Source organism: Phoca vitulina, unplaced genomic scaffold (assembly GCF_004348235.1).
Source record: "Phoca vitulina isolate PV1807 unplaced genomic scaffold, GSC_HSeal_1.0 scaffold6, whole genome shotgun sequence".
In the NCBI taxonomy this organism is placed as follows: domain Eukaryota; kingdom Metazoa; phylum Chordata; class Mammalia; order Carnivora; family Phocidae; genus Phoca; species Phoca vitulina.
The window spans coordinates 17,887,393-17,913,136 of record NW_022589709.1 but is presented as its reverse complement, the minus strand read 5'-3'; positions in this window follow the sequence as shown (position 1 = coordinate 17,913,136).

The window sequence follows — 25,744 nt, the reverse complement described above, 5'->3', positions numbered from 1 at the left end:
ATATTTCCTTGATATCCTGTCACATTTCTTAGTGTGAAAAAGATGTTTCAGCATTGTATGGCCCTCAAGGCACGGCGTGATGCATAATCCTGAGACCTGGTAAGAAGTACTATTTATAAAGTTCCTACTGTGTGTTCCGTACTCAACGTGCATTTTTTCACTTAATACTCAAAATAGTCCTACAAGAGAGGTTAGCATTGCGTGCGTGTGTGTGCGCATGCATGTGTGTGCATGCGTGCACGTGCGTGTGGTAGAACGATGGCCACAGGGTCTGTGAATATGTTACCTGACATAACAAAAGGGACTATGCTGACGTGATTAGCCTAAGGATCTTGTGGTGCATCGATTATCCTGGTTATCTGGCCAGGTGCCATGGAATCACGAAGGTTCTCATACGAAGGAGGGAGGAGGGTCAGCGCCAAAGACATGATGACAAAAGCAGAGTTTAGAGGGCTGCAGGCTACCAAGCAAACAGTGCAGGTAGCCTCCGGAAGCTGTAAAGGCAAGAGAATGGATTCTCCCCCAAAGCCTCCAGAAGAAGGCCAACCCACTTCAGACTTCTGATCTCCAGAACCGTAAGCAAGTAAGTGGGTGTTGTTTTAAGCCTCTAGGTTTGGGATGAGATTTTATGGTGTCGATAGAAAACAGTGGATAAATCGAAGCTAGAAAGATAAAATAACTTGTCCGAGGTCAGTGGCATAGTGAAGATTGATTCAGAGGTCATAGAAGTTGAACTACTGCTCTCCACTGCGATCTCTCTTTGGAGCGTAACTGAGGCAGGAAGTCTTTGCCATGAATTACCCGCAGCGTTCTACAGATCTGTAGGTACTTGGCTGCTGCCTTCTGGGTTAGGGGTTTAATTCTAAGGGTTAGGCGTCCACACACGAATTTCCCCTCCTTCTTCCTTTCCTCCCCCTTTTCTTCTTCCTCCCCCTTCTCCCTCCCTCCCTTCCTTTTTTTCCTCCTTTATATTAACTGAGCACCTGCTAGTGCCAAGCTCTGTCCCAGATTCTGAGAATACACTGGAAATGAGATAGACCAGGTGCCTATTCTTAGGGACTTCTTGCTATAATTTTGCCCAGATCCTGCAAGTATCTAGAATTTGGTGGATAATCTGCGCTACAGAAGTCTGGCTTCAGCTCTAGTCCCATACATAGGTGGGAAGCATTCAGGGTTAAAAGTACCAAATCTTCTTCTTCAACCAGATCCTACTTCCCCAGGGAGATCCTGGAAAGTAATGAAACTGTGCTTCGAGGTGATGGGAGAGAAAAGATCTAGATTTTTCCCTTCTGGGTCCTGCTGCCTCCAAACCTCTCCAGGGATTTTCTGTCTCCTTGGGGTTTGAGAAGGACCCCAGGCTCATGTGCTCAGAATGTCTGAAGGGGCTCAAACCAGGAAGGAAGTGGAGAAACACAATGACAGAGTATCATGGGGGAATGAACACTGAATTGGGGGTCTGGAGTTCAAGCACCATCTCTGCCTCTCACTCACTCCCCATATGGCTTTGGGTTGGTCAGAGCACCACTCTGGACCTCAGTCTCCTTATCTGTTCAATAGGGATAATAGTATAACTTCAATCCCCTCTGTCCCAGGGTTAGGGATACACATGAGAAAATACTTGTAAAGGACCCTGATGCAGTGCTAGTTGATGGATGCTGAAGCAATCTGGGGCAAGAGTGAGCAAACACATGGGGACATTTATAGCTTGTTGCAGTTGTAGAGATGATGTGGATACAGATCTCTGTCTACCAGGAATAGCTGCAAATACTGGTATGTAGAGCCCTGGTTCTTTATCAGATTGCGTCCACCCTCATGCCTGCGCATGCACACGTGTGCACAGGATGGTGCAGGGGAAGGGAGTTACGTGGCACAAGGCAGCATGAGACTCAAGTTCTAATTCTTCTCTCTGGACCTCAGTGCTCCCTTCGATAAAACCATCAGTGGCCACAAACCGAGGGCTGTGCGCCCTCTTGCCGCCAGATGTGTTGCTTGGATCAGAGTGTTGAATTTTTCTTTAAATAGCTGCTTACATTTTAAAAAGTAGAGATTTGGCCTAAAAAAAAAAAATCTAAGTTTTTGGATTCTCTTGAAACTCCTAAGGTCTGGGGGTCCTGGGCCTGCACTCCAGACTGCCACACCTGTTCGGCTTGGTGCTGAGTGGCAGCTTGCCCCCTGTAGACCCGGTGTGTTCTTGCTGTGAACCACAGTCCTCACCACTCCCAAATGCTGTACGCCCTGTTGGCTGTGCTGTTTCACCAGGCATGTCACCCGCCAGGCTCTGCGGTGACGGTGTCTGCCATCCCCAGACTAGCAACATTTTGTTTCTCAGCAGCCAGGCTCCAGGCACAGGGTTACTAGTCTTAAAGGGCAGACAGAGATCTCCTGGGAGAGAGAAATTCTAAGAGATTACAAGTGGCAAGTAAGGAATGCCAGAAAAATTCCACTTTCTTCCACGACTAGGGATCAGATGTCCCAGGAGCTAGATCTCCCCCAAGTCCTTTCCTTTGCTCCGGCCTCAGTTTCCCCATCTGTAAAATAGGTGCTGGGATGAGGTGATCGCCAGGGCTTTTCCATTCTTGGGCTTTTTGATTCTCTCTCTCTCTTCTCTCAGCCACACACGTCTACACTCGAGTGCACACAGTAGATTGCATGCTTATGCACATACACACTTACACATCTTACTGAGGATGTTTCTCCACCTAAGACTGCAAACCCTGATATTGCCTCCAACCTCCCACACTCCTGCAGGTGTCCTCTCCGAGTGTGTCCAGTCGTCAGGCTTCAGATGAGCTACCTGCAGGCATTGTGTAAGGGCAGGGAGAGGGATTAGTCAGCTCATCTCCTCTGTTACCAGTGCTCTCCCCCAGGAGAAGACAACAACAGGAGACTGTTCGGCAGGTAGCAGGAGCTCAGCTGGAGAAAGGCTCACATCCCACCCGCTGAGGGCAGGAGGGAGGAGGGCAGAAACCCAGACTCTGTTCTCATCTCCGGCTGGGCCCACGGAACTGTAGGAGCGAGCTCTCAGGGACCATTGAAATGGTGAAGGCAAGGTCAGGTTCTGATCCAGGCCACACGCCTCCTGTGAGGGGGCTCACTCACCGCCTCTAAACTGGGAAGGCCAGCTCTCATTCTAGGTGCTCCAGGGTTCTCCACAAAGAATGGAAGCTGGCATTCCAAATAATTTCATTTTCTGCTTTGACATTTTTTTTCAGGCCGCTTAAAAAGGGAGCGATTGGGGTGGGAGGAGTCTGGACATATTAGAAAAAATGCAGAAATGTCAAATCAGAGTTACAAATACTGTGACTTTAATTTACATTGAACAATTCAGGCTATTGGCCAAGAATGTTACAATGTAATGTCATTGTGAATGAGTGAATTTATTAAAAACTATTAAATCTGGTTCAGAAACGGGACACATATTTAAAGCTGGGAAGTGAGCCTGTTCCTCTTACAGTCCGATGTGACAGATGGATTGCCCTGTTTACTGATAAGTCTAAATTGAGGCCCCCCAGTGAATGAGCAGTTGGGTGTAAGGGCCACCTACCTAAGCCTGGCCTGGGAGAGACCCAATTTCACTGCCCTGACCTGGGAGCTGATTTGAGAAAATTCTCTGTGAAATGGCTTCCAGGTGATAATGACCTTGAAGTTGCTTCATTCAGAATCAGACTTACAGTGGCTATCACCAGGCCAGGCCCCAGCTGCTTATGCTGGCATTGCACTGCCCTTCTTGCTTTTTTATTAAAATCCAAGTCCTCCTGGGAAGGGCTGTGGATAAGCAGTCACTAGTCAGTCACCTTTTAGTATGAATTAGCTCACTGACCCTGTGGCAATGTGGCTGTCAGTCGAGAGCCCAGGGCACCAGGCACTGGATGGTGAGGCTTGGCTGGGTTGGGTGAAGCAAGCCACAGACTCAGGGGCTGGAAGATCTAGAATCTTCCTCCTCCTGTTAGCCCTGGGACAGTGGGCAGACCACTGCATTTCTCTTTCACGGACCAAAGTGGAGATAATGTAGCCCTCAAACCATGACAACCCAATGAACTATTCTAGGTGTTGGGTGTATAGGAGAAATCAGTCTCCACCTTCGCAGTAGGTTGGGAGGCAGATAATAGAGGAGTAAATTATTTACACCAGATGGTGGCACATGCAGTGAAGAGCATAAAACCAAGTATTGGAATCGAGTCCGGAGGTAGGGAAGCAGCATCATTCAGGGGCAAGGAAACTTCTCTTTGGAGAAAGGATGTTTGAGCCTAAGGAGAAAAGAAAGGGTTTTTCTGCCAATGTATCTGGAGTAAGGGTTCTCGGTGGAAGACACCGCATGGACGGAGGATCAGAGTGGGGAGACTGTGGTGGGAGAAGCAGGAAGACAGCAGGTTTGGCTGGAGGAACGGGTCAGATGGGGCTGCAGAGGTGGGCAAGCTGGCATCACCCAGGGCCCCCTCATGTCATGCTCAAGAATGTGCATTTTATTCCAAATGACTAGGAAGCTGCTGGAGTGTTTTTAATATATGGGAAAGCATTTTCATTATTAGGTGAAAGTGTTTTGTAAACTTGAAAGCACAAAGGCAAAGTACTATTATTATCATATGTGTGAATAACAACTTTCCATTGTAGTTAAAACTCTTACATTGGCAGCCTGATCCTTCAGTTCCCTCTGTGAAAACCAGCAGTACCGGGATCCTGAGGTACTGGGTGTGATGGGGCCACCTCTCAGGCCACGGGGCTGCTCAAACGAGTGGCGTGTCCAAAGGGACCAAGCCCCAGGCTGGCCACCATCTTTCCTGCTGTCCCGGGTTTCTCACTTGGGGAACGGGGTGTGGGGAGTGGCAGGGGGCGTGGTGACAGGTCTCATTCCTCACAGGGACAGTGCCAGCTTTAATCAATTCCTGGTAAGGTCTTTGAGCTCCTGGACCATCACACGGGGGTTGCCTCTGAAAGAGAACCCAACGCCTCCGTGGGGAGCTTTTCGCTCAAATTTGCTTTCTCTCCAACTGCCCTGGACAAGCTTCAGAGCCTTCCACGTGTATTCTCAAGGCACCATGTATTGTCACGGCCTGCCATTCTCCATTTGTTCTTTTAATGGTCTCATTAACACCCTACTTGTCCACCTCACTGCCAATTCCGTGCGTCTGAGGAGCAGGCTTCAGAGTGCTACCTTTGTGGTCCATCAGGATGGGCTGGATTCTGCTGCATAACATGCAAGTTCCCCCGCCTGGTGACTTACAGCCTTGCAGGTTTATTTCTTGCTCAAGCTGGATGTTCAGCCCAAGTAGGCAGGAGCTTCTGCTCAGGGTAGAGACAGGCACCCAGGCCAATGGACGTGCCCTCTCAACTCGGGATTCGGGGCTCCCTGCGGGAAGAGTGGAGCCCGAGACTGGCCACAACGGCCTTGCCCTGGAAGGGCCCCTTCCGCTTCTGCTCACATCTGGTTGTCCAGAACCAGCCACATGTCCACAGCACACCTCCAGGGCTGGCCGTAGGAGCCTCTCCGTACCCTGGGATCCAGCACCCAGTACTGGGGCACTCGGTAGATGGTTTGGGAAGTGCTGCAAACAGATCTAAGCCAATCTGACCAGTTGTCAGCGTCTTTTGGTAAGCATCTGGGGGGAGGTCAGGGGCCTGGGGACTGTGTGTTGCTTCCCCAAGCTTCACAAGAATGTGTGGTCTACTGAAAACACGTCTTGGGTCGAATTTTGTTACTCATACATCATTTCAGAAGTAACAGGGGAGAAAGGGTCCCCTAACAGCAGACAGCCACAAATGAGCATCAGTTCCCATAAAAGAAGCAAAGTCCTAGCTCCTTGTCCTCAGGTGTCCCGACAAGTCCTTTCCGGGACCGGTTCACTCTGTGGCGGATGCTGCCTGGTCTCCTGGCAGATTGAGCCAAACTTCTCGTGGGACCAGGCAGCAGTCTGTGCTTACGAGGCAGAGCCCTGGACAGAGAGGACCACACTCCCTGTATTATCTGTCTAGCCCCCCACATTTCTTGAGCAGCACTCACTTCACCAAAGGAAAATGACCCCCAATACCCCGTATTTTAAACAACCAACCGGCTGGTGTGGATTTGGATGAGACTATTTGAAACACCTGTGAAATGTGGCTTCCCTAAAAGGTCCTTTGAATATTAACTGTCTTCCCCTCGGTGTAGATACAATTAATTCACGTACAATGGATGGACACACCAAAGTACACCCATACAATGGAATACTATTCAGCAATAAAAAAGAACGGGCTGCAGATGCATGAAATGACATGGATGAGTCTCACAAACATTACTCTTAGTGACAGAAGCCAGACACAAGTGACTGCTCCATTTATATGGGATGTCCAGAAGAAAAACAAATCTGTGCAGACAGATCAGAAATTAGGGGTTGCCTGGGGTGGGGGTGAGGGGTTAACAGCAAATGTGCATGAGGGGCATTATTGGGGTGCTGAAAAATGTCCTAAAATTGACTTCTGATGATGATGGACAACTCTGTAGATTTCCTGGAACATCACTGAATTGTACCCTTGAAATGAATTATATGATACATAAGATGTGCCTCAGCAAAGTTATTTAAAAAGTAAAAATAATGAACTCACATATACACTCACTCACCTCACTGCTTAGAGTGCATTTAAAACAAGTTACAGATAATAGAACACACACACAAAATCAAGTTTCTTTCCCAAGGCATTTTCAATACCTCCATCTACCTGTTGGTGCTTTTGAAAGAACAAAATCATTCAATCTGACACCAAAGGGGCTTGGGGTTCCCCTTGAAAGGCCTCCCAACAAAATACAACAATTCGTGGCTGAGATTTCACAGGGGGCATCCCCTCCTCCTAGACACACACCAGCAATAAGAAAGGAGGTTTAGAAGAAAAAAGAAACTTGGAAGACCTTGGACTTGAAGTTCCTAACCTCTACTTTAGTGTCAGTTCCCATCTGTGAAAGGGGGATAATCTGAGCTCCTTGTAGGCACAGCTTCGGGCCGTAGCTGCTCATGGCAGAGGTTGTCATCCCCCGGGCCTTCTGCAGAAATGTGCTATTTCTCTATAAGGATGGAGTCAGCGCTTCCACGTGTACCCTGGGCCGAGTCTAAGGGATACAGCAGTGCTGCTCCAGCTGGAGGAGGTCATGCTAAAATGCAGAGTCTGATTCCAGAGGTCCCAAGAGGTGCGGATGCCTGAGGACATGACCGTCCCTAAAGTTGCAAGGAGAACTAGCAACCTTCTTTTGGCAGGGATTTTAAACATCCTGCCACCCCTTACTCCCCCCCACATCTGGCTGCCCTCCGGAATGACTTGGGAAGCACAGATAGCTGGCTTTGCCAGCAGGCCTCCTGAATCAGTGTCTAGGGGGAGAGCCGTGGAATCTGAGATTTCAAAACTTCTGTGGGGTTGGGACTCACTGGTTAAGAGACTCCACAGGAGCTCGGGACACACACTTGATTAGGAAAGAGGAAACCTGGCTTCTAGTGTCCTCTCTGCCACCTCGTGACCTTGGTGGGGGCATGTCTCCTCTCCGGGCCTCAGTTTCCCCTTCTGGACAAACTGGGGTGGCGGGAGAGGTGTGTGCCCACCTCTTACCCCACCTCCTGTTTTGTGACTCCGTGAGCCCCAGAGCTCCTGGCCCGTTCCCAATTTCCAATTGGCCGTAGCATTTCTGTGACTCAGGGGGCAGGCCCAGCAGCCGGGGGGTGGGGAGCGGAGGGCGGGGTGCTGAGCGTTCCCCCCCACTGCCGCTGGAGCCAGGCACCCAGCTCGAGCTATTGTACTCATGGGAGGTCTTAGCTGGTGAGGCCGCCAGGCTGACTGCTCAGGCGCCAAGGCTGTTTCATTATTCCATCAAAGTTCATTATGCTGGGGAGGAGACCAGTAATAAAACATGATTACAAGTGTCTCCAATGAGCACTTAAAGACATAATTCGTAGTATACATTCTGCTGCATCCCTGTTTGTGGTCACATAACGCACGGAGATTTGCACCTCTGATAGACTCCAGTCTTTGCATTAATTGAAGTGAAAAAAATGCCCGAAGCACTTGATTCAATTTGTCTTGGGACTGCGTTGGTTGTTTCAGACGGAGGCATGATTTGCCATTTTTGAAAACACACAGTTAATTATGTGTGTAAAAGGCAGGTACAGTGACACAGGCGACACAGAGGGACCGAACTGCAGCCAAGCATATCAGATGGTATGGCAAAGGGCTTGCGGAGAAACGGCTTTTCTTTCCTTCTTGCTTTCCTTTTAGTGCCCAATGCCACCCCCCATCACCCCCTCTCCCCTGATCCCCATCCCCATCTCTCTTCTTCTAGCAGCTGATGATGAATGCCGGAAGGTAATAGATGATACTTTGCATACCAGAGCTAACAAAAAGGGATCCTGTGCCCTGTCCCATGTCATCTGGGTCAGTGTTGTCATCTGAGAATAAAGTCTCGATTGACGCTGACTTGTGAGTTTGAGCCCGGTTTTTCAGGATGTGGGTTGGAGACCAAGAAGGCAGGGCAGTGTGGGGAAGAGCTCTTGTATAGTGGGGTAGGATTCTCCTGGGCTGTGGCTATGTGGGCCCAGACAGGTCACATCTCTCCCTGGGTTTGTCTCGGCCTCTAAAGATCTGCCCTGGGGCAGCGCCGGGCATGACCCAGGCTAGGGGTGTGAGGCCACGTGTTGGCTCTCTTTTTACCCCGACTCCCTGGGTGCCCTGGGGCCAGGCCCTTTCCCTCTGCTAGCCACGGTTTCTAGTCCTTGTTACATGGGAAGTTTGGGCTGGGCAATGCCGCCCCTCATTGCCTAACCTTAAGAATCATCTGAGAAACTTGTTAAAAACAGATTTCCTCAGCCCTAGAAGCAAGGATGTCAGATCAGAATTTCTGCAGGAGAGGCCAGGGAATCAGTATTTAGTAAATCTTCCAGGTCATCCGTGACACTTTAACGAAAGTTTTGGCTATGTCAGATAGTCACATCACTGATAATTGACATGGTATAAATGGGCAATAGTAAAGCATTTCTGTCCACTCTGTCCCCAAGCCACTAGGTTCCTGCTGCCAATCATCACCAGATTAATGGTTCTGTGTGTATATGCGTGTATTCTTCCAGAGAAATCTATGATCTACAAGCCAGAATGTACGTGTGTGTGTTTGTGTGTGTGTGTATATATACATATATACATATATATATATATGTTATGTTCTTTATCCCATCTTTTTTTTTTTTTTTGTATAAAGGATAGCATACTATACACACTGTTCTGTATCTTTATTTCTTTTTGTTCATTCAATACATCTTGGAGATCTTTTTATTTTTATTTTTATATTTTTTAAAGATTTTATTTATTTATTCGACACAGAGAGAGCACAAGCAGAGGGAGCAGCAGGGAGAGGGAGAAGCCGACTCCCACTGAGCAGAGAGTCAGACGTGGGGCTTGATCCCAGGACCCTGGGATCAAGACCTGAGCCAAAGGCAGATGCTTAACCGACTGAGCCACCCAGGCGCCCCGATCTTTCTATATCAGTTCATAAAGGCAGTGATGTGCTAGAGCCAATAAAGACCTACCTCTTCTCAAGTCCAAGTTCAATGACCTCATCTTGGTAGCTTGAAGTTGGCTGTGGTAGAAGTGTTTTCCCCATGGACACACGCTACCTTCTGGCTGCCCCATCTTGCCGGCCAGAGTGCAGGTTGTTACACGTTTTGCAGCACGCTACTGCATAAGTGCGTCCTCCTTTCTTTAATGGCTGCCTAATAATCTGTTGTATAGATGAACTCTATTTAATCAATCCCCTGTTGATAGACATTTGGGTTGTTTCTGATCTCTTGCCAATGCAAACGATGTTGAAGTAAGTCAGTTTGTACATACATCATTTCACATGTGTACGTGATTCAGAAACGGTTCTAGAAGTGGCCTGACTGGGTCAAAAGTCTGTGCATCTGCAGTTTTGATTGGCATTGACACAGTGCCTCTGAGAGGCTGTAGCAGTGTGCATGCTGCCAACAGCAGGTGAGAAAGATGCTTTCCTCACACCCTCCACATCATTAGCTTTTAACATCTGTGTCTCAGGGTAATGAGTGTTTCCTCAGGACGAATGAGGCTGAGCTTTCGTTCACATCTTCAAGAGCCATTTGCGGCTCCTTTTCTGTGACCTGTTGATCATTTTGATCAGGAAAGTGTGAAAAACCCAGCCTTGTTTCATCTTTTATCACACACGGGGACCCTGAGGTCCTGAGAGGAGTAGAGAGTTGACTTAGCCCCCACAACGAGGATGGGAAATGAAGGGATTCAGATTAGCAGGTGTGGTCCCTTAAAATCAAATGGGGGTGCTCCCAATGAGCAAGTCGACATGCCTATGGATGTGGAATTACGGATCGTGTCAGGTGCTGCAGAACACAGCAGAGGTCGTGCCGTGGTGGCCCAGGGCTGGACCTGGCAGTGGACTATTTTGGCCTGCATTGTGTTTTTTTTTTCTTTTTAAATTTTAATTTAAAATAATTGTCAAATTTCAAAATAAGAACATTTGACATACACATCCTTATTTTTGGTTTCCCTTGGAGGGAGGCAACAACCAGAGGCTCTAGCCCCACTGGACTGAACTTTCTGGGGGTAACAACCATCTGGATGTGGGTAGCAGCTGTGTCTGTGATGGGCACACAGTTCACCACAGTCCTCACCGCTCCTTAGTGTCCCTGGTGCTGCCACCACAGGTCATCCGTTGTGTACCTCCACTCTTGGGTTATCTTTTCCTTATAATGAAGAGAGAAGGGAAATATTTCTTGTGTCCATTTCCCTGTCAAAAGAGGATGGTAAAAACCGGGAGGGCCGCGTATTTAAAGATAAATCCCAGTAGCGTCTTTCAAAGCAAAGAATATCTGGATGTGTTTGACACGTGGAAACGAATGCATGCATGAATGAATCATCTGTATGAACTACAACTCAAGAGAATAAGAAAATATGGTAAGAACCCATCAGCTTCCCTTAGTAATATCTGTCTGACCATGGAAATATTTGTTTGAAAGGTTTCCTATCCTGGTCTCAAAAATCAGCAAAGATATTTTCACAGAGATGGCTCTAGAATGTCTACATAGGAGAGGTTTAGAGATGGCCTGCTGACTGGAAGTGGGACCCCGAGAGTTGTTTGGTGTTCAATACCCAAGCATGCTGGTTTTACCTAGATTTTCCTTTTATCAAGAACTACTTTGGGGGCGCCTGGGTGGCTCAGTCGGTTAAGCATCTACCTTCGGCTCAGGTCATGATCCCAGGGTCCTGGGATTGAGCCCCGCATCGGGGTCCCTGCTAAGCTGGGGGTCTGGCGGGCTGCTTCTCCTTCTGCCTCTGCTGCTCCCCTTGCTCATGCTCTCTCTGTCTCTCTCTCAAATAAATAATAAATAAAAATATTTAAAAAAAGAACGGCTTGGGGAAGATGTTAGAGATGGGGAAGGGGTATAAATGTGAGACACCACACCTGGTGACTTGGTGTTTCCATTTTTAATACCTGTGAACCTAGGCTGTAGGCCAGGCTCCTGCAGGAGACTATTCGTAGACTTGAGCCTTCAGAAGCTGTCCTCCTGGTTTTCTAGAGTGTGGTCCAGGTGCTCCCTAGTTCTGGCTGGCTTTGCTCTGAGCTCCTTGATGACACGTGGGACCTCAAACCAGCTTAGCCTCTAATGGAGAGAAGCCTTAACTCCATAGGTCCCAGCCAGGCCTCCAAGGGCCTAGAATGGGCATGACTGTTGAAGGAAACATCCCAGGCCCCCCACACACAAATGTGCTTGGCTAGGACAGTGTCTCGAGGGCAAGCAAGTGATGCTGGCTCTAGGTAGAGTGGGTTAAGGCATTTGCACCATACAAGCAAGTGGTAGCACCCAAAATATCAGGATCAAACCTCTGAGGAGCCTTCTGCGGGACTGTAAGGAGGTGGTAAAGGAAGCTGAGATGATTAGGGGTACTCAGAGAATGGCAGGCTGCCTTTCCTCACACTGAGCAGGGAGATATCATGGTTCCTGAGGCCACTGGAGCTCCAGACTGGTTTATTCCCTCCTCCACTATGTCTGCAGAAGGCCAATAACTATAATAGTGGCCATTTATTAGGTGCTCACTGTATTCCAGAGACCATGCTAAGCTTCGCTTCAGCCTGCTGATCTATGGCTTTATGTTTAGCCCCATGTTACAGATGAGGAAAAAGAAACTTTGGAAGATGAGGTCCCTGCCCAAGGCCTCAGTGCTGAGGAGTGGGTGCCAGGGTGGGAATACGACCTAGTGCCGAAGCACATGCTCTGAATCACCTTGTTTCATGGCAGAAGTAGCACAGTGGTGGTCTGCATGCTGAATTCTTTGCAGATAGGTTTTTCTTGACATTTTGGTATGAATTGTTTCCCGATGCCTAAAAATCAGAAGACTTCGCATAAAAATGGGGGTGGGGGATCTGGCATCACCGAACCTATAATCACCTATGGCAATAAAAACCAAGTAGGAGAGACCCATGCTTCCAAATTTACCCCAATCCCCACTACTCCCTGCTGTCTTATCCCTGGCTTCCTAATGCACTTTTCTTCCCAACATTGCAACAAATTTGAAATATACAAAAAAAATCAAAGAATTGCACAGCAAACACCCAATACCTAGATTCATTCATTAACGTGTTACTTTGCTTGCTTGATCACTTATCTTCCCATCCATCCACCCCTCCATCCATTCATTAATCTGTCTTCTTTTCGATACATTTCAAAGTTACAGCCATCAGTACATTTCACCTCTAAACACTTCAACATGCATATCATTAACTAGAGTTCAATACTTGTGTACAGTTCCTTTTGTTGAGATAAGATTGATGTAGAGTGAGAGGCACAAATCTTAAGTGTACTGGTCCATAAGTGTTGATGAATGCTTACAGCCATGAACCCAAACCCCTATGAGAGAGAGAGAAAGAGAATATTTATCTCCCAAGGAAAGCTCCCTTATGGCCCTTGCTGGTTAATCCCACCCCCTGCTTCACTTTTGAGTATTACCAGTATGCAGGCATTTAGGTCTGGAGGTCCTGGTGTATAGCAAAGAAGGAGAGGGCAGGGAGAGAAAATAGCCTCTTGATTGAATGGGGACAAAGGAACCCAGGCCAACCTTTCTTGCCTCATGGACCAACCCTCCCGCACCGGGGCCAGCCTCAGCTCTCCGAATGTGTTCTGTCTGCACTCCCATGCCCAAGGACACCATCCCACCACTCACGCAGCACCGCTTTGTGAAGGCTCTGTCCTCCGAATTTACTATTTACTTCCTATGCCAGTATATCATTTGAATTAACTTTCAAAGGGGGTGGAAGTTGGCCAGGTAACGGGGCCTCCCAGGCAGAGGACAGAGCCTTCACAAAGCGGTGCTGCGTGAGTGGTGGGATGGTGTCCTTGGGTATGGGAGTGCAGCACAGAACACATTCGGAGAGCTGAGGCTGGCTCCGGCGGGGGAGGGTTGGTCCATGAGGCAAGAAAGGTTGGCCTGGGTTCCTTTGTCCCCGTTCAATCAAGAGGCTATTTAGTCCAAGTCAGAGGAGCAAAACAGAGATGGTGGTGTGTCAGACTGGATTCCAGGGAGACCCAGGGCTGTGCATCTGAGATTAGTGTGCAAGTAGACAGAGAGCCCGGATAATGTATTCTCTGATTGACCTATGTGCGTGCGGTGGCGGTGATTCTGCATGAACCTCGTGGATGTGGGCTCCTTTGTCATTGATGTTTTGTGCCCCACCTGGGGCAGAGGTGGGCCTGGGAGGGCCTGTTGCTTGGCGGGCACTCCTGGAGGTGGGATGAGGAGCGCTTTGGGAAAGAGGGCAAAGAAGTCCAGTTCATCAAAACTCCTCCCACGACTTTCATCCCATCTTGAGTTCCACAAAGGCTTGGGTGCTTCCTCTCCTATTTTCCTCTGACATGATGAGCCACCAGTTCAGAGGGATGGAATCTAAATGTTTCTGATTCATTTACAGTTGGGTCAGCAAAAACATGCCCTGGTGGGGAGGAGACCTCCCAGGAAGTTATATAAGCTTCCTCGTGGAACTGAGAATCCTTGTTCCGGCCAGGCTTAACTAAATCAGCTGGGGCTGCACTTTGATTCTAAAGATAGAGCGGGGATGGGGGTTGGGGGATCCCTGTATTCCAGTCCAGTCATCTCTGGTCTTAATTACACAAATCCCACCCTCCGGAAACAGAAATCCTAATTAATAGTAACTGAAGGAGGACCGAGATCTATAGACCAATGTGCCTTATCTCGGTAATTTCAGAAGAGATGTGAAAAAAAAATGGACCCCGAACAACTATTTGTCTAATAAACAGCCCCCACCCCGACCCCCCTTCATTTCCTGCAAAGAAAGCTCTGTTGCAGTTAATCCATCTTGGCTCCGCTTGGAGTACATTATCATTTTTATCGGCCTCATAAATCACCTTTCCAGATTACACAAAAATATACATCGCCCCACTATAATTATTCCAGACCCCCGCCTTCTCCTTTTTCATTTTGATCCCAGGTAAACCCAGTCATTACCCGCATCAGTGTGGCTTCCCAAAACGTCAAGATTAAAACGGACCAGGGCGTCTTATGCAAGACTGAGTCAGCCGAGCAATTTGAACCAATAAATATCAAAGTCGTGTCTAAGCAGAGAACAATTCATTAGATACCACATCTGTCAACAGGCCTGTGGAGGATTTTCCTTCCTGGGGTTCCTCCCTGGCGGCCCTGCTTGCTCTTCTTCCTGATACCATGGAGAAGCTGGATTTGGCCTCACAGGAGGATGGGGCCCTGCACCCAGGAAAGTGCTGGGTGCCAGGACCAGGGGGATTCAGGGGCCGAGCTGCCTGCCCTCCACCCGCTATCAAAAGGGCCTGCTCTAATGCCTCAGCTGGGCAAGTGCACTCTGCAATTAGCAATTCTTTTTTATTGGTTGATGTGGGCCTCTGGCCAAGAGGAGCTGGGATTGAATCAATATTCCTTTTATTATGTCATCATAGCCAAATGAATTATGAAAACAAAAGCTCAATCTGAAGCTGCCAATGCTAATTACTGGGTAGGATGTGGAGACATAATACACAAAGGGTGCTCTGTCCGGCTGGGAGTTGTAGGAGGTGCCCTGTAGCTGGGTCTGGGGGCTGCCAGGCCCACCTCTCCCTCTGCATGCAAGCCCTGTACTCCCCGAGGCAACTTGGAAAGGGTCTAGCCTGGTCTTGGATGCCAATTTTAAACCAGCTCGATACAATTCAACTCAAGCATCATTTATTGAGCACCTACTGATACCGATCCATATGTTTTCCACACACTACCACAGTCTCTACTTACTGCTGTCTCTAGAGTCTCCTAGTAAAGAGGGTGTTATCTTTAGAACCAGACATGAGCTTCAAATCTCAGCTTAGATGCTATTTATGGTGGAAACCGGGCTTCTCCGATCCTCGGATTCCTCGTTTGTAAACTGAGGATAATAAGATGGCATGCCACAGATTCGAGGAGAACTGACTGGGAAAATATCTGCCAAATATTAGGCATGAAGCAGGCACTCCACAAATATTAGTAATTCTCCTCCTCTTCCCCTCCCCTCCTCCTCCTCCATCTTGTTACTATTACACTCCTCTTTACCATCAACATCCTTCAATGAGCATCCCTAACGCCCAGAACAGGACTCACGGACACAATGTTAGTTGATTGAGTGCTCAGTGAATGGGAGGCGAGAAGGAAGGAAATTGGCCTTGGCAATGTGGAGGTGATAAAGGAAAATTCACATCAGGTTCTCAAACCCCAGAGCCGACAGCCTCGTGGGGACACAGACACAAAGCAAGTTAACTGTAATATAAGTGGAGGAAAGAGCACAGCATGTTTTCATGGAGATTGGCCACCTCTACCCACCTCCCTGCTTCTGTCTTGGAGAACTGAGTTGGAAGAACCAAACTCCTCCCTTTGTGGGAAAGTCCTTGTCTTCTCCTTGAGTGGAGCAATGCAGTGACAACTGCAAAGCCAGATGTGCTCTCTCTGTCAAGTCATAGGTGGTAGGGGGTGGGGTGATCAGGGAGGGGTGGAGGGGGCTGAGAACAAATAGTCACAAGCCTTCCCTGCGCAAAGAACATCTCAGACTTTTCCACAGTGATCCTCTCGATAGTTCCTGAAGGCCCCCATTTGTATTCCATGTTCCTAAGAGAGATGAAATGGCTCTCAAGATCACAGAATGCAAGATAAGCCCTGGGGGGCTGAGTTCTCACTTGGTCACATGATTTTGGGAAAGTCACTTATCTTCTAGAAGCTTTGGCTTTCTCGTCTGGAAGATGGGGATGGTAACAGTGTGGGGCTCACACACATGTGCGCTGTAAATCCCATGACAGCTGGGTTTTGCCTCCAGTGCTCCCTCTGTGCCTCCCCAGAGCCTCTAGGCCACCAGGAGGGGAGGACTGGCCACGTGAGATTCATCTCTGCTCTACTTCTTGACTCCCGTGCCTGGTGCTGTGCTCAGCCAGCAGTGAGTGGCAAGTCAGTCTTTGTTAAATGCAGCAGAATAGTTGTAATAACAAACTCTTGTGCCATGAGCAACAGACTCTAAATCATTTTTCTTTCCCATGGTCACAGGAAGCCTCTGTGGTGGGGCTATCATCCCATTTTCAAAGGAAAAACTGAGGCTCAGAGAGGGGAGGGGAGGGCCCAGGTTTGCACAGTGAGTCAGGGCTGCTAACCTGGGTCTGGTGCCTTGCCTGCCCCTCTGTCCTTTGGGAAGAAAGAAGAAAGCCAACCCTTCAGCTCTCCATAGCAGGATGATGCCAGACATCTCCAGGCTCCCCAGTTCCCTGTTTGTGCTCCCCAGTTCCTCAGCTGATTTGGAGGGTCTCATTTCCAAAGGCAGAGTCATCAGGGTCCTAGTTGTTAGTTGGTAGGAGAAAAACATCTTTGACTTCCGGTTTACATCTGGGTACTGTGTGGCCCCGGCATAGATGGAATTAGTGAAGTCTCTTTGAACCCCAGGTTGGAAGTGTTCCAAAGGGAAAGGACTGCTGGAGTTGGTGGGATCAGAGGATGGGAGAATCAGGCTCCCATGGAACATGGAAGGAAGAGAAATGGAGGAATTGCATTTCCCATTTTTCCACTAAGGAAACAGCCTCTGCATTTATGGGACCAAGATCGGTTTCATGGGTGTGTAAACAGCCCAGTCACACAGCTTAGGGTGAATGCCCTGAGGTCACTGCCTTTCAATTCTTAATAATTTTATTTTTGAGCTTGTGTTTTGTAGGTGAAGTCTGACAGGACAATGGAATGTGTGCTGGAGACTCAGCATCCCAACTCACACCTGCTCCTGCTTCTCATTGCCCCTCCCCCCCGGAGGGATTCTTACTACCCACTTCCCGCTCCATCTGGTGACCACTGTCATCTTTGCACCAAGCAGGGTCCTGGGCACAGTAGAGAGGGCTGGATGCACATGACCTATCGGATGATTGCAGGGCCGGGCTGCTGGCATTTCCTAGGGTTTGCACTCATTCTACAATCATGTCCATGCCCAAGTGACTACGACATTAAATGGCAAATAAAAAACCACCTTGACGTTTTGAGAGAGAGTTTATGGAAGAAAGGAAAAGGCTTTTTCTCTGCTTTTTGAACAAGGACCCTGCATTTTTATTTTGCACTGGGCCCTGTAAATTATGGACTTGGCCCTGAGGGGACTTCAGTTGGACTGAACACAAATGGAAGCCATGGGTGTTTCAATTCATCGCCATTATATGGCCCAATAATGGCTGGTGGTCAGGAGGCCTAGGGACGAGACAGGACAAACCAGTGGGTACCAGCAAGGGCTTTGCCATCAGCCTCTGCTCCCACCTGCTGTGTGATCTTAGACAAGTTACTTGGCTTCTATGAGAGTTTGTTTTCTTATCTGTAGAATGAAGATAATAATAGGGTTGTCAGGAACATTCACTGAGAACTTAAAGATAAGAGCTCTTGCCAAGGTGCCTGGCACAGAGCAAGTGCTTAAGTAGATCTGAATTATTATTGTTTCATCATTGTCATCTGCCACCTGTGTGACCTTGGACACATTATTACAGTGTGAACACACCTCACATTGTGCCTGTTATACACTAGGGTCTCAAAAATCAATAGTACATTCATATATACGTCAATTAATTTTCTACAAGAGTGTCAAAACTACACAATGGGGGGGATATCATCCACAAATGGTGTTGGGAAAACTGGAAATCCAGATGCAAAAGAATGAAGTTGGGCCCCTACCACACACCATGCAAAATTTAATTCAAAATGGAGGTCTAAACTTAAAAGCTAAAACTCAGAAGAAAACACAGGAGGAGATTCTCATGACATCGGATTTGACAATATTTCTTGGATATGACACCAGAAACACAGAAAACAAAAGGCAAAATAGACTGGACCTCATCAAAATTAAAAACCTTGTGCATCAAAGGACGCTGTTAAGAATATGAAAAGACAACTCCTAGGGTGGGAGAAAATCATATCTGATAAAAGACTAATATCCAGAATATAATATACAACTTAACAACAAAACAACAAACAACCCAACTCAAAAGTGGGCAAAGAACTTGAGCAGGCATTTCTCCAAAAAAGATACACAGATGACCAATAAGCACATGAAAAGATGTTTGGCTTATCATCAGGGAATTGCAAATCAAAACTGCAATAAGCTACCACTTCATGCCCATTACGATGGCTATAATTTTAAGCATTTAAAAGAAAAGAAATCAGAAAAGAAGAAGTGTTGGCAAGGACGTAGAAAAATGGGAATGCTTATTCATCGCCAAGCGGAATATAAAATGGTGCAGCCACTCTGGAAAATAATTTGGCAGTTCCTCAAAAAGTTAAACATCGGGTTCAGAAATTTCATTCCTGGGGATATATCCCCACGAGTTAAAAGCAGGGGCTTGCACACGTACTTGCACATCAAAGTTCATAGCAGCACTACTCACCATAGCCAAAAGATAGACATAGTGCAAGTGTCTATGACTAGATGAATGGACACAAGAAACACGGTCTATACATACAAGGGGATAATCACTTGTTAAAAAGGAAGGGAATTCTGACATGCTGCAGAATGGGTGAAACTTGGGGACATGATGCTGAGTGGAATAAGCCAGATGCAAAAGGACAAATACTGTGTGATTCCACTTACATGAGGTCTATTGAGGGGTCAAACTCATAGAGACAGAAAATAGACTAGAAGTTACCAGGTGCTACGGGAGATGGGAATGGGGAGTTATTATTTAATAAATAGTTTCCATTTCAGATGATGAAGTTCTGGAAATGGATAATCGGGAAGGTTGCACAACATTGTGAATGTGTTTAATGAATTGTACACTTAAAAGTGGTTAAAATGGTGTTAGTTATGTATATTTTACCACAATAAAAAAGTTAATGTTTACTTCTTAATTTCCCTGAGCCTCAGTCTCCACACCTGTAAAATAGCAGTAAGAATGTGTGCCTTGTATGTTCTGAGGCTCAATGAATTAAAGCAGGAGGAAGAACCCTGGATACATCAGTGGACATTAACAGGCAGGCAGTGACGTTCTGCTCCTGGCCCTAGCATGCCATTCCAGCTGGCTGTTGATTACTAGACCTGAGGATAACACAGGCAAGTCCTTTTGGAACTGGGACTTTTCATTTTTGAAAATTGTTTATCCTGGAACACTTGTCACAGTGAGTTACTCCTCCGTCAAAAGAGGGCAATGAGTTTGGGAAATCATTAGCATTTCAAGGTGCTGAGAAGTTCTGCAATTTAAAAGGGACATTTAATCATAGCTGAACCCGAGATTTTTCAAAACTTCTTTGAGTGTGAGTCCTTTTTTTCATGAGACATTCACAGACTACTTTTAGAGAAATGTTTGTCTAGAGGCATTCAAAGGTGAAAGACCAAGGAGGGCTGTGAGTAAAGACACATGGCCAAGCCATGGAAACAGACACACCCATAATTCTGTGATTTCTCGCCCTTCATTCACTGCATTCATTGGAGATCAGTTACATTCCCCCAAAGAGGCTCAGGATTCTCTGTATTCACTTACTCATGCATTCAGCAAACCTTGACTGCACACCTACCCCGTGCAGGGGCTGGGACACAGACAGGAGCCCCCACGGCCCGGCCTTTAGGGCACTCACAGCCCAGGAGGGCAAACAGAAAGTAGGCCGACTCTACTCTGCATTTCAGGATGGAAGGGGCTATTTGGAAACCTGGTGCGCCTCGAACTGCGGCAGCGCCAAGGAGAGAGTATCTGAAGAAGTCAGCAGAGATGTTCCAACCCTACCACCATCGAAGGGAGCAAAACTGTCCCTGGAGAGACAGCTCCATGTTTCTTCATTTCCCCAAGGATCCAAGAAAGTGGAACCTCTGGATAGATTTTCTAGGTATTTAAAGCAGAGACTTCATACTGGCAGCCCTCAGGTCAGATTCTACTTAACGTAGAATCTTTAAGAAATGAGCTGCCCATAAAAGAAAGGCTGCACATTAAAATTTGGATTTCTGTCATTATTATCATTATTATTTTTTTAAATGACTGGACCATCTGACATCTTTGGGCCCACATTCCAGCTGCTGCAGTTGTCTGGAGTTCACTGTGCCCCTCAATTCCCCTTGTTCCCCCTTGCCTCCTTCACTGATTTTTGCTTTATTCTGTGCATTTTCTTTTTCTTTTTTTTTTTTTTAAGATTTATTTATTTTAGAAAGAGAGAGAGAGAAAGAGAGCAAGAGTGGGGGAAGGGGGGCAGAGGGAGAGAGAAGCTCAAGCAGACTCCTCACTGAGCGCAGAGCCCAATACAAGTCTCCATCTCACGACCCTGAGATCACAACCTGAGCTGAAACCAGGAGTCAGTTGCTCAACAGACTGCCACCCAGGCATCCCTACTCTGTGCATTTTCTATCTGGACTTTACAAACATTTGAGTTTATCATCTCTGTTAAAGATATTGCACTCTCCCCCTCCCCAAACTGTTCCCAAAATGTAATATATATAGATCTCAGTATCATATATGAAATGTGTATATATATATAACATACATGTACGTTTCTCTGTTGGGTCCCCCCTGAGATGACACAGCGTAATACGTGCTTATGATGAAAATGTAAAGTGTCGTCCCAGTTGCCCTGTCTGGGACTCCTTGACCACTGCTATCAGTTTTCCCTATATAGCTCTCCCGACTCAGGTTTCCCTGCGCCTGTAACACAGCCAGTTATTTTGAAAACAACCAGTTACTGTTACCCAGTGCTTTTAGAAAACCAGTGGTAATATTTACCAGAAGTTTTCTGTGGGTGACACACATCTCTTTCTTTCCAAACAATCAGCTGTAACAGGGACCAGCTATTTTTCCAAATAGCTGGTTCTTCCAAAAATTTTTCAAAATAGCTGGTGGTTTCACTGAATTGGCCCTTCATTCTTCACTTGTCGGTGTTTGCAGATCTCCCATCAGTGGGGAATGCAGTCGGGGTTACTTCTCCAGTGACTGGCAAGATCAGGAGGGGACGGGAAGGGGGGACCAGCTTGAGCTATGGTGCACATACTATGCGCCAGGTCCCTGCGGGCATCCTCATCCACCCCCCCCCCCCACCTGCACCTCTCAGGCTTTCTGAGCCTCAGTTGCTCATCTCCACTGTGCAGATAGAAAGGATTGTAAAATGGCATGTTGGTCTCTGGGAGAGCATCTTGTCCAATGGGCAAGGTTTTGGGTTGTCCAACTGGAAACTGAGGCACAGAGAGGTTATGAGACTTAACTTGCCCAAAGGCACACAGCCACAGAACAGAATTAACGTGTTCTCCTAATCCCTTGGTCAGTGTTTCTTCCTTTACACTGGTGTTTTCCAGACATCAGGAATTTAATGATCCCTTTCGTAATTTCTGCCGAGTGATCATATCCTTCATATCCATAAAATTAGGCACTTGGTCATTTTTAAATATGAATTCACTATTTTTACATAAAACTTTGTATCATTACCATAGATGGAAGGCCATGGTCATTTTACATTGACAGAGGTAATTGTACAAATAAAGACATTAAAACACACAAAATTGTTGTGAAATGCTAGCTTCATGCTGTTGTGTGCCAATCTTCTGTTAACGAGAGGGTTAGCAATTGCTGAGACAGGAGAGAGCTAGGTGAGGGCCTCACAGAACACTTTTCCTTGATCTAAGGAGAAGAATTGGAAGAAAATAAAAAAGGGAAATAGGTTTCCCCTGGATAGGTCCACGTCCTTTAATGTCACATGCATGCACCACGGTGCCCACAACGTCAATTCCCGTGCCTCCACGTGCCCCCAAGGCTGGCTCTGTGGACAGCTTGAGAGCACATCCGCCAATGCATGGCAGAGTGGCAAGCTCGTTGTTCACATTATTATTATTATTATTATTACTATTACTATGACCATTGTCATTACACAAAGCCGGCAGCTTTGGGGCTGCATCGGTCAACTTCTCCCTCCAGGTCTGAAGAACCCTCTGAACCACATCCACTGACTGGTCCAGCATTGTGAAGGCTCAGACCAAAAAGGAAGCTAAAAACCAAAACCAAAAACCCAAAACAAACAACAACAACAAATGAAATCACCCCCATATAAAATCCAATTTCTTTATTTGAGGCAAAGCCAGAGCTCTTTCCCTGAATCCAGAGGTGGAGCTGTGAAGACAACAATCTTGTCTCAAGACACCTGTGAACGGGACTGATCTGCGTCTTTGTGGTTCTCCAGTCGTTCTCTCCTCCTTCACTGTGAACTTTGTGTCCTACCCAGTAATTAGTACTGGCAGCCTCAGATTGGCTCTTTTGTTTTCATAATTCATTTACTTTTGATGATATCATAAAGAGTGTATAAATTTCAACCCCCTCCCCTTAATGTCCTGGCCCCATGCCCACATCCACTAATACAAAGACACTAATTGCTCCTCACTCTTGTGCCAGGCACTTTGAAAACATCTTTGGCTAATGGATGGAATTAACCTTGTTTAACGTACAAATCAGCAGCCTAATTTGCCATGAATCCCGACTCTGTGGCTCCATGTACCATGGCTGCGAGGAAATGACTTCCCACTCTCCCCTAGCCACACTGGGAAAGAAAGCCGGTGATACCAGCATTAGACACACTTTCTTCTGGGCTCCCACTCCTCCCCCTGTGGCTTTGAGCTGCGATCTTTTCATGGGGGATTCCCCTTGATGGAACGGCAGCCCCTGGGTACATTTCCAAGCAGGATCTCCTAGAGCCCACCAAACAGAAAGACTCCCAGACCAAATGAAGAGGCTTGAACCACATGGTTTGTTAAGTCCATTGCAAACATAAGGTGAGACACAAGAGGAGAGAGACGGGGGTTGGTTAATGCCCTTAGGGTAGGCTGCCGTGGTTCACGGGAACACACCGTCTGAATCCTAGGCTGCACAATGCTTCTCTGTCCTGGCTCTCTGCCTTGTCAGCCTACCTCACTGACAGTGAGGTTACGAAGAGACCAGAAGCTCAGGTGGGCGAGGGGCCTCAGCAGATGGAAGGGGCCTGGAGCCAGCACACGTGTGTTTTGAGACATGTGGAGCCAGCCCACCCGGCCTGCTCTGTGGTCTACCAGTTGGCCTGCTGAGCCGTCATGGCTTCTGTCTGAGGCTCCTGGATGTAGGATACCTTCAGCCACCATGGGTGTCCATAATGGTGGACAATTTAAGCCCCTGGGAACACTGAGTGCCCATGAATATGTAACACTTGGTGTACCCAGGCCCTTTGTCCTCTTTCTACCCCCCGTGCATAGGCAGATGCTCTGCTCACATCACCCGTGTTCAACCAGCTCCCAAGCCATTTACTCGCTTCCTATTTGTACTTTGTTTCACCCAGCAGCCTTATTTCTTTGTTTCTCTTGTTCTCAGTAAAGCATAACTGAATGATCTTAGCTAATGCCAGAAACTCACAGAACAGATCTGAATGCTGAGCCAGGGGGAGATCTGGAGAGAGTGTTCCAGAGGAAAGAGAGACACTCTCGATCCACCCAGCTGCTTGAGTCACAACCCATCAAGTCTCAGACCTCTCGCAATGCCGACCACCTTGGCCGTGGCCACCGAAAGGCAGTGACTGAGAGCAAGGTTTGGGGGTCACATCCATGTGCTTTAGAATCCTGGTTCTAGTGCTTACCAGCAGTGTGACCAGCGACAACTGACTTCTTTCTCTGAGCTTCTGTTTCTTCAGCAGGAAAAAGGAAGTGATAACCATTATGTGGGGATTTGAGGAAATGCATGTGAAGAGGCCCTTACACGTGGTAGGGACTCATTTATGTGCTGTTGTTGCAACAGATACCCATTGGGTGCTTATTACGTGTCAGGTGCGGTGCTAGTAGCTGAGGACTGTGTTAGAATAAACCAGAATAAGCCAGGCACGGTATCTGCCCTCAAGGGAGCTTAAATCTCCTTGGAGAGACAGATATTAAAGAGACAAATATATTGTTATCACCCATGCTAAATAAACACTACAGTGAGAACAGGCCCTTGTGCAACATGGCCCAGTTGGGAGGGTGGGTGGGAAGGATTCTCTGGACAAGGCGGAGCAGGGGGGAGCCAGGTGGAGGCTTGGGGTGCTTCCTGCCAGGGAGGACAGCAAGTGCAAAGGTCCCAAACTAGAGGGGGTGGGTGGCACAAAGGGGCATTGAGCAAGATGGAGGAGATGTCCGGAGATGAGGCTGAGAGTCAGGTGGGGCTCAACTTGGCCATGGCCTTGCTGCCCCATTAGGGAAGCTACATCTGCTGTGAGTGCAGTGGGCATCATCCACAGGCTTTAACCAGGGGCCTGACAGGAAGCAATTGTGGGCTTTAATTGTTGTGGAGAGAAATCTCCTCGGTGCAATGGTAGCCTCCAAGTACGCCTTCAGGCAGGTTCTCCCAGAGACCACCATGCAGAAAGGCTCCTGAAGCCCACGATTTATTGAGGCCATGTAAAACCTACAGTGAGAAGCGAGGGAGGGAGAGGGTGTTGGTTAACGCAGCTGGTACAGGTGAGTAGGTGGACAGCAATGTCCTGTGTCTGCGGTGTTCCTATGCCCCGTCTGTCTCTTTGCTGTGTCCGTTCCTGTCTACCTTCCCTGCTGACAGGTCTCTGGGTGGAAGTAGCAGGCAGGTCCTTCCATTAGTTAGAAGGAATATGGGTGGATTAATTCTCTCCCAGTTCTTCTGTGGTTGCATCTTTCCCTCAGTCCCACCTGTTATTTGGACAACTTCTGTGACAAGGATGTGGAAGGGTCATTCCCCAGATGCCGCAACTATCTTTGGTACCCTCTAGCTGAATATTTGGTTTTGGACCCTGGCTCACATGCATTGATTCTCTGAACAAGGCTTACTGATCTCCTACCATGTATCAGGGACTGCTCCAGGCACTGAGGATGCACCAGTGATCAAAGCTAAGTCCTGGCCCCCAGAGCTTACATTCTAGAAGGTGGAGGCCCATAAAAATCCAGTGAAAAGTAAATATATAGTATGTCACATGGTGATAACGTTGAAAGAGAAATGGGGAGATCCCTCAGGGAAGTAGGGTTTCTGTGTTATCTACCATAGTGAGGAAAGCTTGCAAGGAGGAGATGCTATGTGAGTTGGGGGAACTGATGGAGGGCCCAATGCCTATCTTGGGAAGGAGTGTTTCAGGCAGAGATAAAAGAACATGCAAAGGCCCTGAGCAAGTGGGGAACAGCTTGGCGGGGTTTGAGTATTAGGAAGGGGCCCGTGTGGCTGGAGTGGAGGGAGGGAAGAGTCAGACCCCAGAGGGCCTGGAGATGGAAAAGTCACTGGAGGGTCATCATCTGATGGACAATGTA